Raw genomic sequence first — 14,264 nt, 5'->3', positions numbered from 1 at the left:
ATTTAAAAACTGAATAATCGTAAAAAAAACATCCATCAAAACACAGATAATGTTCTTACCATCCATTTTTATAATAGGTCGATTAACTCTGATTTGTGAGCTAATGGCATAAAACTTGAACTGCCGAGCGTAAATTTGGTAAGTTACACGTTTGTAAGACGGATACAACACATATGGGTGTGGCATCCTCTTAAATGTTTTAAAAGCAGTACAAGTATTAAGCTTGCCCGCTTTCGCACTTTCAACTGTTCCGCTGGAAGAGTCCGATTCTCCTAACAAGAGTCAGATGCACTAGCTGTGATTGGTCGTCAGTGATCGACCGCTGCCGTTACCCGTCGCTGACTTTCGCTTAAGGGGTCGCACCCTTCTAGCGGCTCAGTTGAAAGCGCGAAAGTGCGCCAGTTTATTCTGAATACTTTATTATGTAATTTAATTTCTAATCAATTATGCAACGAATATCAATTTTTTTCAAGAACAGCAAAAATAAGCAAAAAAAAATATCTTGAATATATTATATTATTACAATATTCTTAATAATTAAAGACAAAAATAAAAAAATAAAAAAGGAAAAAATATTAATAATATTAATAAAATAAAAATGAAATAATAATAATATTCTAATGATACACATCTAAAAACATTTGTATTTTTTTTTAATTATTGGCCTGCTATACAATTCTATGATTACTGAACACAATACCCAGTGTTGGGAATATAAAACTAAAAAATTATCTGGATAATATAAGATAATTTTAACAAAATATTATATAGATAAAAATAAAGATAACATAAATGTAATTTTTATAGATAAAGATAAATACAACAATATATTTATCTAGATAAGTATCATCTTCTTCCACTTATTTTTATTGTTTTTTAGTTTTTTTGGAATATTAGATTTATATCTAAATAATGACATAATATTTATAATAATAACGGATTGAGTGTTTGAAATACAATTCTACGAAGTTATTTTTAAAATGGATGGGGAAATAAACCTATACCTAATTAATTTTATATGCTCATTATGGCTAGCAGAGAACGATGTATAGTGCAAGCCATTTACATTTGTAATCCTAAGCTATAAAAGTTCAAAATTTTATAAATTTATAACTACTAAATAATTTGTTAATTTTCAGTTGGTAATTGTCGTCAACATTTGAAATTAAAAGTTAAGCTTTCCTTAATTTTAATTTTTTTGTTTTTTACTGGCGGTTTTAAACCTTATATCTTATCTCCCTAATGCACCAACTAGATTCACTTTACAATCGGAAAAGTTACTGAAGTTGATAATCGATATATTATTTTGACTACTTATCGTGTACACACACATATAGAAAAAAAAAAGATAAAAAATATTTTTGAAAAATACTCACATCGTTGTAAAATCAAGACACTCATTGCTCTGAAGTTTAAATGCATTAGAATATTAAATTATAATTTATAATGTATTTTATCTTTCCTATTATATGAATATTGTTGTATATATTGTATTTGTTCCTATATAAGATCCTTTCAATCAATATTCAATACAATAGAAATAATAATCCAGTCATATTAGGTTTTCAGCTTGAAAAATGTCAAGCTATCTGAATTTTGGTACACATCTTTATGACATCGATATAAACAACGTGTAGTAAGTCAAACTCTATATAATGTACGCGTTAATGGTTATTCGAGGGCAAAGGCCTCAAAATGACCTTTTTTTTTATTGTATCGTTTTTATTGGTTGTCCAATAAAAAGGTTTCACCGAAAACTGCGATATAAGGCCAATAATAAGGGTACACTTTTAATTAAATATAATTATTTCGCTAAAAACAACTGGCCTTTGCGTTAATATATCGCTGTATAATAGTTGTACAAAAAAAAGTTTCAAACAAAAATTGTAAAGCAGAAAATTATCTACTAGATGAATATATATAAATATATATCCAATCGCATTTGCGGTATATGAATTTTAATGTTTACCATAAAAAATTACGATAGTATTATAATAACGATAATAAGAATGCATTCATTTCCACACCACTTCTGGTTAGAAGTATGGTGTGTTTTTTTTTCATGGTTTCCCCGATAGGTCTAGTCCATGTAGTTAATAGTTCGGTATATCATAATTATCTAATCGTCAAAACAGAGTAGTAAATATTACATTTTAATTAATAATCATCAACTTTGATCTCCTCTTATTGCATTGCCTGTTCATTTTTTTCTACATTATATGTATTGTCTTCTTCACTGAAGAGCACACACATACATATATATACCTATATATGTACTCGCATATCATATTTCTTTATGTATATACATACATAGACGCTCGTATAAATTAAATCCCATAATAACCACGTTCATAAGAAATGGCACAGAACTAATTAGTATACTTATACCTATAGGTATCTAGCTAAGTTAAGATAAATTTTTAATATAATAATCATGATTGTCCTCCATTAACCAAATCGGAAATTACCGTTTAATAGTACTAACTATTTTACTCGTTCTTTGAGAAATATTAGTTTCACCAAAAGCCTTGTTGATTATAATTTGGAAAATCGAAAAGAAAATTATTATTATAAATTATAATTGAGTTACATCTATGTTATATTTATACCTACCTAGGTACATGTCAATACGTTTTAAAATTATTTCAAAATTTAATGTGAAACAATCATTTCAGATAAATATACTAGGTATTTTATTATTTATATAGGCGTGTTTACCATTGATATAAAATCATTTTTTTACATTAGTCGATCCTAAGAGAGAAAAATTGTACGCTCAGGCGGCCTCGGTAATCGAAAGAAGTTTGGCCATCCGGCTATAGCAATATTATTTAATCGATTTTGTGCTTTTATTTGAATCATGTAAATTATAACTAATAGTATATTATATTTTTATATGCGTTAAGAACTCGAACGGGCTGTGGCCGTTTCGCGTTGCATTTATTAAAAAAAATAATTTACAAATATTCAGCGGATTGATAGTCGGCGGAAGCAGTATCTAAAAAAATTCGGCGGAGTCGATATACGCGGCCCTAGTATCATTGTGTAATGATCAAAGCTGGGCAGTAACTAGTTAAAAAGTTAAAAGCTAAGTTAAAAGTTACTTTTTTTGATAACTTTTAACTTAACTAGTTAAAAAAAAAAATAGAATGTAGAAAATAACTTAGTTAGTAACTAAGTTATTTCTTTTTATAAATAATTGTAACTTAACTTAGTTATTTTGTTAAAATGAAAGTTATTTGTAAAAAGTTATTTACGAATTTTCCTATTGTGATTTATGTGATTAATGAACTGTATATTATTTGCATTGATATATCTGAAAACCGCGACGGAGGTATATCTACCGACGATTGTAGGTATTATTATTATTGTATTTATTACTATACTATAGAGACATATTGTAATTACTAATTAGTAGTATTATACTATTGTCTATTATAGTGAATAGTGATTATTATTATTTATTTATAACTTATTTGGAATATAACTAGGAAGTTTATATTTTCGATGAAATGACAACGGTTATGACTTATGATGTATGTCACATTGTTACTAGTATACCTACTGTGTACATTGATAAGTAGGCAATAACTAATAATACAATTTCCAGAACGGACCTAATTACTAATTTCTGATACGGTGAAACTTATACCGTATTTTCTACAAGCTACACTCTACATTCTATTAATATTGTATTGGGATATAAAGAAAATAATATATAAGAATTAATTGTTGTCAACCATATAATTTTATAAATCTCTACATTAATATCATATTAATATCAGTTTATGTAGTAGTGTGTCAACTGGTGTCAGTGTGTGACTATGAGGATTCCAAGTTCAAACAGTGTAAGTCGTAAGAAGAGGGTCTTAGCAGATCATAATTTTGAAAAACATTGTTATTAAAATTCAAAAAGTATTTCTTTTAATCATTTATATATATTATATAATTTATATTCTAAATGTAAGGTAGAGTTATAACAAGTATTTATAAAATATTATAGTCATAATATGGTATTGTTATTAATTTGTTTTACTTTATACCAAAACTAGTTATTTTCCTCCGACGTGATAAAAAAACGTTTATGAGTAAGTTAAAGGTATTTAAAAAAATAAAAGTAACTTAACTTTTAACTTAACTTCGTTATTATTTTCATGCAAATTTGTAACTTAACTTAGTTACTCAAATTCAGTAACTTTATAAAACTAACTTTAACTTAGCTTAGTTATTTTTAATTTAAGGATAACTTAACTTTGACTAGTTAAAAAAATTGGTTAACTTGCCCAGCTTTGGTAATGATAATATTATATATTATTATAATAATGTTTTACTTATATTATAATCACGAATAATATTAGTTTTATGCTATAATAATATTTTCAAACAGAAAATTAATACCTGGGGGCGCAATCGATAGATATGTTACATGTAAAAAGGTCTTTTCGGCGCAATTAATAATCACACTGGGTTAAAAATGCCGGAACGCACATCCTACACCGGCGAATAGTAAGTTCGAGAGTAGCAGATAAACAATTACATACGTTAGTTCCTACACGGACATATGTAAGTTTCTACATGGTACCTAAAAACCAGGTAGTAAGTACGTATACAAATATGTGTATACGAATTTAAAACAATAAATATATGATAATTAAAAATATAATAAAAATCGCATAATGCAAAATTTTATATTTTATAAGGTTTTTTTCTATAACTTAAAAATTTAACATAATCGTATTGATTAATTTTGTTTGTTGTATAATCTGATTTTTTTTCATTTATGCCACATTTAAATAAGAACCACAATTAGTACCGGTAACGAAAAACCAAAAATCAGTAAAAAATACGCAGAAAAAGAAGATTTAATAAAAAAAAAATTCAGATTATACAATGAACAAAATTAATCAATACGATTATGTTAAGTTTTTAAGTTATAGAAATAAACCTCAGGAAATATAAAATTTCGTATTATGTGATTTTTTTTTTTTATATTTTTTAATCACCATATTAGATATATCTTATTTATTTGTGAAAACGTTCTATAACGATCTTTCTTATACTTTTTAATCATCATATATTTATTTTTTTAAATTCGTATATACATATTTATCCTTTTCTGACGTGTAGGTACTAACATACGTACTCGGTTTTTACCGAGTAGGAACTAACGTATGTATTTTGTGTACCTACTACTCTCGTGGAACTTACATTCGCCCCCTACACCGCCCTGTTATTACCTTTATAATTTACCTATACGATGTGAACGACGTACCTACACTAAATCGATTTTTAAAATTTTTTTCTTTATTTATTAGTTATTACTCATGAAGATAATTTTAAATCGAACGAAAAAAGATAACAAACGGTAATACATATTATAATAAAATAAGAACGAAAAAAGCAGTGAAAACAATATTAAACAGAATTTCTTTTCTTTCTGAACTAAAAAGTAAAAAATATAGAAGTCTGTGATATTCAATAAAACATTTTAATACTACAGTGACACGTGTCACAATAGTGATTGCGGTCATCGCTCTTTGTGAGATATGTATCGTGTTTGTTTAGTAAGTTATAGTGATTGTATGGTATAATTGTATAAACTGGTACTAGTTTAATACTTAACATAATATGACACGTTGTTCCGAGAAATACGGTATAGTGCGCCGAGTCTATTATGAGCGATGGCTGATAATATTATACAGAAACTAGAAAGACGATTATTATACCTAATAAAAACGCAGAATTTATTCGACGACTACTCTTTACGTATTATTATAATATATTGAGTATAATATTTTAACATTGTTATCATAGCGTTGTCATCATAATGGTTATTTTTACGGTGTAGATTCTCGCTCGACAGCCACTAAGAGGCCTCACCACTACGTTTTTTTTTGTCAAAAACTACTGTTTATAATTCCAACGATACGTGTCAACAATTATCACAATTTTAATTCCGTAATATATACAAGAGAACGATCGAGCGACATTTTCGTGTTTGCAATTTAAATTGCAATAAATAATGTAAAAAATTCAAAAAAATTCAGAATTTCCAACTTAAATATTTAATTAACTAAATACAATTTTAAAAATATGCCTCGATTGTTCCTTTGTAAATGTTGTGGTAAAAAAGGATATTATATTAAATATAATATTTCCGAACTGTGTTTATCCACCGTTATTAACAAAAAAAAACTTGTTATTTTATTTTCGGTCATTGTAACTTATTAAAGCGTAACTTTAATTAATAGAATATTATCATACAAAAATAAATAGTTATAATTACAAAGCTACAAAATTGCTATGCAATAGCTTTACCACGGCAGTCCCCGAGTTTTTTTTAAATATAATATTTGATATATTTGCGAGCCTGTCGCCACTGTGTTTTATATTATTATTATCTGTCACGGTTCGTATAGCCACTGTCATTTTTATAGGATTATTATTAAATATAATATTGTTGGGACCGCCAATCGCCGTAATTTTATTGTAATAATAATTATTTATTAGTCGTACATCACTTAGGTTAGGTACATGTAGCGGTGGTAAACGGACACTTGTAGTTTGTACTATCTATTGTTTGAGTTGCAAACTATGGGCATTTTGTACGGTGAAAATAAATTGAAAAAAATCGATCGTGGTATAAATAAACCAGAAAATATATTTATTACTTTAGTGTATTTTAGTGTGTACTGTGTAATATCTTATGTTTTATAATGTGTATAGGTCTATACTGCACATTTTAATAATTATTGTGAATTGAAACAATTAACTCGTAAAATTGGATACTCTTTAATACAATTGTATTGTTTCTCTATTATAATTTATAATTGTATGTTTTGCATACGTTAAAAATTCACGAAACCTGTAGATATCACGAATTTATTATCAAAACTATTATTATTATCATTATTTGTCTGTTAAGTACATGCATTGAACTATATGATAACTTATCATATAGTTCAATGACTACATGAGTGTTATAATAAAAAATTATGTGATATGTATACATTTCTTTCTATCTCAAATAGTACCAACTGCCCGCCACAATATATATTTTATTACCATCTGAAATAGTACAAACTGTCTGCCATGTCGACTGATGTTACCACCTAAAATAGTACAAACTGTCCGAGGGTTTAGTTCTTTCTAGGTGACCGTACAAAGTGTCTTACAATCGTAGCGGCTGGCTAGTCTTCGCACCTTATACATATTGTGAGTACATACTTATTATTATTTATTATTATTTGTTGAGCCAATAGGCTATATTATTATTTTTTTTTTTTCGTCAATAAATAACAAAAATTCACTACTTATATTTAAGTGGCCCCACCACCACGTCTTCTTTTTGTCAAAAACTACCGTTTCTGATTCCGACGATACCTATACGTGTCGATAATTATCATGATTTTTATTTTGAAAAAATATTCGGGTTGTCTGTAGTGTATACAAGAGAATGGTCGAGCGACATTTTTAATTTTTGTAATTAAAATTGCAATAAATATTATAACGATTCAAAAAAATTCAGAATTTCTAACTTAAATATTTAATTAACTAAATACAATTTTAAAAATGTGTCTCGATCGATCCCTCGTACATGTTGTGGAGAAAAATAATTTGATTAGAATGCAAATCGTGATAATCGTTTTGATGTATTGTTGTAATTAGAATCGTATGTTGGAGTGAAAAGTAAGCATGTTTTCATGATCGCAATATTACTTACTGACATACACGTGCGAATGCGTGCGAGGGTCTTCCGTACCGCTAAAATTGACCTGCATAGACGCACCACACACTGATAATAATTTACCTCTAACATATAGATCTCAGGTGGCGACGACGAGATTAGAAGGTGCGTAAAATATAATTATACTTAAATCAATGCTATAGCGAGGCCCCTTAACATTATGTGACATTTGTTCCGAGAAATGGAAATAGTATAGTGCACCGAGTCTTTTACGAGCAATGAATGATTAATATAATATTATACAGAAAGACGATTATACTTATTAAAAACGCCGAATTTATTCGACGGCTACTCTCTATACATGCCCTACGCTTGCCGTGTTGATGAAATTGCGATGACATTTTTAACGAATATTTCTGAATAAGTATATCATATACCAAATATACGATTCCATGATTTAATGCCTAAGCAACAGCTATGTAAAAAAATCCAATGTTTAAATTTAAAAATTGTGATCTACGATTACTAAGTAGTAAGTAATGACTACTAATGACTATATTATAGTTATTGTTCCTAAATAATTATTTTCGTGTAAAGATTTAAAACTGTTGGTACTTAAACTGTAGGTAGGTATAGCGTAGTCAAAATGTAAAATACTAAAACCTCAACAAATAAAAAAAAACAATATATATAATATATTATATTATAATCATCACCTACGTGTATAATATTATAAACCGTACGGATACACAGTGTACTAAGATTATGGTTTATCACTAATCGTTATAATTTATAATGTTTGTCGTTTTATCAAGAAATTCGTGTGCAGGAATTAGGAAGTGTTTTCGGTGGTATATCAGTATAATACCTCACATATTTTTTTGTACAATACGATGTTATGAAATATAAATATTTTTATAAATAAGTTTAAGTAATAAAATCAGTCATATAGTATTTTATATATGTATGGAATGTTGATCGGTTCATGCTGATTAATTTAATTTTAACCGATTAGTTGAATACATTATATTCTCATGTAATTATTTCAGTATTTGGGTGTAGCACTTTATACTTTGTACCTGTACAACACTCTATAACCTTGCTAAGGAAAATATAATAATATTCTTTGCCCTCAGTTCTTTCTCTATCTCTCTCTTGCACATCACACACTGTTTGCCATACAAACACGTATTCTATACGACTAAAATTATCGACTATACGTACACGCAGAACGCACACGCACACACATTCGTACGTTCTTACGAACACGAGCAGCACACTCACAATGTAATAATGTATATTGTGTTCGAAGATGACACAAAACTCGCCGACCCTCTGGCAATAACCCCGAGGCCACACATCCGAAATGCCTCGTTGTTAAAATGTTACAATCGGTATAGTGATAATACCCCTCGGATAATACCCTACTCTGCTCGTGAACCCCTCGAAAAGACCCATCATACTGCGTGTTTGAGCAGCTGCTGGTCGCAGCTGAAGTATTGAAAATAATATTTTTTCTTGTTAAATTGACGATTTGAACACTGTCAATTTCGACAATGTCGAACACGACTGTACATATTACAGGATTGTCACATCGTATAATAATATATTATGATAAATTCCGTTTATTCGTTATTGCCTTCTATAGGCTCTTAGTAGACAGTAATCTATAAAGAAGTTAGAATGTTAACGAATCTATATAATAGTATCTAATCGTCCGCCGTCTAACCTAATCCAGAGTCAAAAACCTAATCAAAAAAAATAACTAAAACCTTCTCTTTAAAACTACCCATTTTCCTAACAATCAAACACATTACACGTATAAATATTAATAGGCAAAATAACAAAACAAATACAAAGATTTACATAATTCATTACAGTTAAATACTATTTAATATGCACATAGTATGTACAGAATATTATATATATTATATTATTAATTATTTATAATAAAAATTCTAGTGTCCTTTTTTTATTGGATAGTTCAACCAGCACTTCATCATGAGTAATTGAATCGTTTTTGATGATCGAGAGCATAGCTACACCATTAAGTCTTCCCTATTAAAATTAATTACAACATTAATTTATTTTCCAACTGCAGAATCAGAGGTGGATAGGTAGTATTTATGTTACAGGAAAATATTAGGAAAATATTAGAAAAAAAAATTTCACGTTAGGTCGTACAAATTTGTACAAATTAAGAACTAAATATCTGCATAGAAGTTTCATAAAGACTTATTAACTTATAAAGTTTTATATAAACATATAACGTTTCTATAGCCCCTCACACAAATTCTTGTATAACTTCGAAAAAAAATTTGTATAAATTCCGTACGAAATATCAGCCAAAAAAAAATTGCAAAAACGAAATATTGGGGTGGGGAGGGGGTGTTAGGGAAGCATACGAGAATATTTCGGTCTTCGATTAACGATAAAAAATTTAAATACTATGTTAAAGATCGGTAAGCAAATTCTTGACTTATGGTATTATTATATTGTTAAAAATAACAGTTAGGTAGTAATAATAATTAATATAAAAAAATGAATTGTTTTAAATTTGAACTATTCCTATTTGGTATTTGGTGAATATTCTACTGTACAAAAAAAACAATGTGTAGACCAGAGTGGGCCCCCCAACATAAACATAGACGGGGCAGAATAACCCCTCGGCAGAATAGAACAGAATGAACGAAAATTTCATAATATTATTTAACGAAAATGTTTAACATGGTCATTTACGATACTCCTATAAAAATAGTATCTATTTCACCATATATTGTCGTTCACGCGTAATTCAACGATTATAACGTAATCGTTTTTTTTCTCCATTGTCCGATCGAGTCATTCGAGATAATGACAATATTAATATAGTATTTATGTCCACACGCAACTATCTGACTGTGTATGATCACATGTCTATTTTGATTGATATACGGCACCCATAATTTTGTTATGAAATCTTTTTTCGTTCTTGGTAAAGTATAGTGTATACTCAATACCTAGTCATGTTATTATGACGTATGTTTGTGCATACACGAATGATTAATAATAATAAATTCATCAATAATATCACAATTTTTTGTTTGGTCCTGGGGGGGGGGGGGGGGGGTATGAACCTGAAATATATTAAAAATCCTTAGTCACAGTTTTTATTTATAAGCATTTAACATTACAATTTTAACAAAATACGGTAAAATCACGACAATTATTTTGAGTTGAAAAATCATAAAAAAATTTCTTTTTAAATCTAAGATTTGAAAATGTAATACAAGATTCCTCATAAGCTTGTCTGCTATTATCTTAAAAAAAAAATTAAAGGATTCATAAGAAACTAAAATTAAATTTTTATGAGTGTTTAAAGTTCATATTTTTACAAGATTGGATAGTCACTCGATTTCTCATGTAGCTATTTTTTTTATTTTTTTGTACTTAATTCAAAAACAAATAACTGTAAATACATGAAAATTTATATTACAGGTATTACTTTTTAGGTATAATTCCCATTAGGCATGGAGAAAATTATTTAAACCAAATAACGTAGATATTGTCACTACCTAACACTTTTATTTTTTAGAAGACACCTACCAGTTACAACCTTAGTAAACATAAGCAATATTAATGCATTTTATTCATCAATAATTAATATTTAACCAAAAATAAAAGAAGTTTAAGTTTAAAATCATTTTTAAAATGCAATTGTTATGATCTCATCGTTTTGTTTTAGACTACCAACGACATGTCTTCTTCTTCGTCTTCTTCTTCGAAAGATGGTAAATCATTATTCAACCTTCAAAAGGCGATGGACAAATGTGTGTCTGATTGGGATAAGGCAAAAGCAGCGAGAGATAAAGCAGAAGCAGACCTCGCGCTTATTTCACCCACACGGCCAAAGGACGCCAAGCCATTTTTTATAAAAAAAACCACCTAGTCGTCAAAACTAGGGCCTATATTATTTTTAATTATATTATTATATTATTTTTCATTTTTATTAGTCGACCGTATGTATACGCGACTATTCGAAACGAAACGAGTTGTTAACAAAAATAAATTATGACATTGTTTTGTTCTTGAGTTATTCATTTAAAACTATATCAAAAAATATTATTGCTGTACTAATTACGAATTAAATTAAAACATTTTTAAAAATCGTATTATATTATGTAATATATTATTGTATATACAGCTGTTGAACTGTCAACTATTTTACGTCACGCATTGAATAAAATATGTCACTTAATTGTCACTTAAATGTCACTCAAAAAATGCCAAAATATGAGTATTACCAATCACTAAGGAACAGTCATTGTGCTATTTTGTACCCATTATTTGTATATTATTATATGACACATTTCATTTGTAGTTGAATGCCAAAGGTGGGCAAGTTAATAAAAATAATTAATTGTGGAAAGTTCAGTTAATGCAATTAATTTTCCTTCAGTTAAATTTAAAGTTTACTATACGAATAAAATTATGCATCCATATTTCGTATAATTCCGTATTATTCTAGTATACATTAGTATCGTTCATTACCACATAGAACTTTGCAGTAGGTACTAAATTATACATAATAATTTATAATAGTTTGAACCAGAAATGCTTAAATGTGTTCAATGTCCATATGATTTTTAAAACGTACCTAAATCGATTCGTATTCGTACATGTGTATGATGGGTGCATCACATGCGGGTGTTATTAAATTAATGATAATTTTTAATTGAGTTAAGTTGTTAATGTAAAACATTTTAACTCAGTTAATAATTAAAAGTTAACCTAATTTTTTTTTTAACTCAGTTAAGTTAAAAGTTATATGAACATTTTCAATTAACTTATTAACTTAAGTTAAGTTATTATTATTTTTTTTTATAATATCTTTATAAATACCCAGGAATATGGTTTAAATAATAAAAATCATAAATATTATTGAACATAGTAAATAGCCAATAGCTTTTCTATACATGGGTACTGAATTAATAGAATTGTGAAGTAAGTACGAAAAAAATACAAAATTAAAAATGCCAAAACAAATACAACCTTTTGATTTATTAATACACTAATACAGATAAGTACTATACATTTTTTTAAAATTATTAAATAAAAATAACATGGTATTTAAGAATGTACTTAATTTTAAACTGAATACTTTTTCAGGGTACTAAAAGTCTAAAACTGTTTGAGAATATAGCCAACTTTATACTTCAGTAAAATATTTATATTTATAAATATTTATTTAAGAAATTGATTTAACTATATTTGTAATCCCCTATTCTAGTAAATGGTTATGTAATATCAATAATAATTTTTATTTTTATTATATAATTATTTATAAATTAACTTAACTTGAATTTGATTAAAAGTAACTCGTTATTTATTAAGTTAATATCAATTAAAATAAGTTAAGTTAAAAATTAAGTTAATGAAAATTAAATTTAAAAAGTTAAGTTAAACGTTAAAATTAACTTAACTTTTAACTTTTTAACGCGTTATGCCCAGGCTTCCTTTTATTTGAAAGTTTTAATGAAAATAGTAATGCATCATGATTCCTACAACGGACAATATCCGATGGCCAGCCAAGTAATAAATGCCATACACGGTGCACTGCGCAGTTGATAATCGATAATAATCAAATACAATTATCATATTATATCGTTATTATCAAATGTGTATTCTTTCTTCTACTTGAGAAATTTAAAAATAATATAGGTACCACAACGGACGAATAGGATAAATTTTTTTTGTAATCGCTTTTACATTCGATGATGTATACCTACGATAACCTTCTCGTATAATACTATAATGTTGTCGACCCTCTCTGAATGCATAATATATACATGAAATATATTATATGGGTTTTTCGTGTATTCATTTCTTAGAACTTCTGCCTGTGAATAATTTAACATGAACGTATAGAAGCGTCGAAGATAAGAAAAAGAAAAAATATCATTATTTGAAAATTCTTTCTGTTCGAAAACATTAAAACCGGTCGCACCTTGGTAATAATTTATTATTATTGTCGTCACCGGGGCTCCTTCGATGTACTATACTATTATGTTTATATCGAATTATCGTATATACTTATATAATATTATGTCTATCGCCTTCTATTCTGTACCTACGTTTTTTTTGGTTTATAATAGCATTTCCAAAACCTTGACCTTATCGGTATAATATTTAATGGGCCGCTTAGGACGTGAGAACCCATCGAGATTACTTTACCTGCATCGGACGGATCCGAAATGTTAATTAACTATAGGCATTTACTATAACTACGTTTATTAAATAAGTAAAGGGTGGGCATTAACGAGTTAATAAGTTAAAGTTAAGTTAAAAAGTTAAGTTACTTTTAACCAAGTTAATTAACAAGTTACTTTTTTTTTAAAAGTAACTCCTAACTTAACGAGTTACATTTTTTACCCATGTTATTCAGTAACTACGAGTTTTTAATTTTACTGTCGCGTTATGTTAATTTGTGAACTCATGGGCCCCCACACGGACATGTTCAGTGGGGCCCATTATCTTCTTGAAGAATAAATAAAAACAAAAAGTAAAAAAATCATTTTATGGGTAGCTCAATCCTTGA

The 14,264-nt window shown here is 27.8% G+C and overlaps 1 long non-coding RNA gene across 1 annotated transcript; it reads left to right on the top strand.

Annotated features, from left to right (window-relative positions):
• The first annotated feature begins 7,078 nt into the window (after nt 1-7,078).
• Nucleotides 7,079-12,098, top strand: LOC103307891. Its single transcript, XR_510270.3, has 2 exons — nt 7,079-7,215; nt 11,412-12,098. It is a non-coding gene; the product is annotated as an uncharacterized LOC103307891 (long non-coding RNA).
• The last annotated feature ends 2,166 nt before the right edge of the window (nt 12,099-14,264 follow it).

Source organism: Acyrthosiphon pisum, chromosome A2 (genome assembly GCF_005508785.2).
Source record: "Acyrthosiphon pisum isolate AL4f chromosome A2, pea_aphid_22Mar2018_4r6ur, whole genome shotgun sequence".
Classification (NCBI taxonomy): domain Eukaryota; kingdom Metazoa; phylum Arthropoda; class Insecta; order Hemiptera; family Aphididae; genus Acyrthosiphon; species Acyrthosiphon pisum.
The sequence above is the reverse complement of the archived record's forward strand: the minus strand, read 5'-3'. Positions and strand labels throughout refer to the sequence as shown.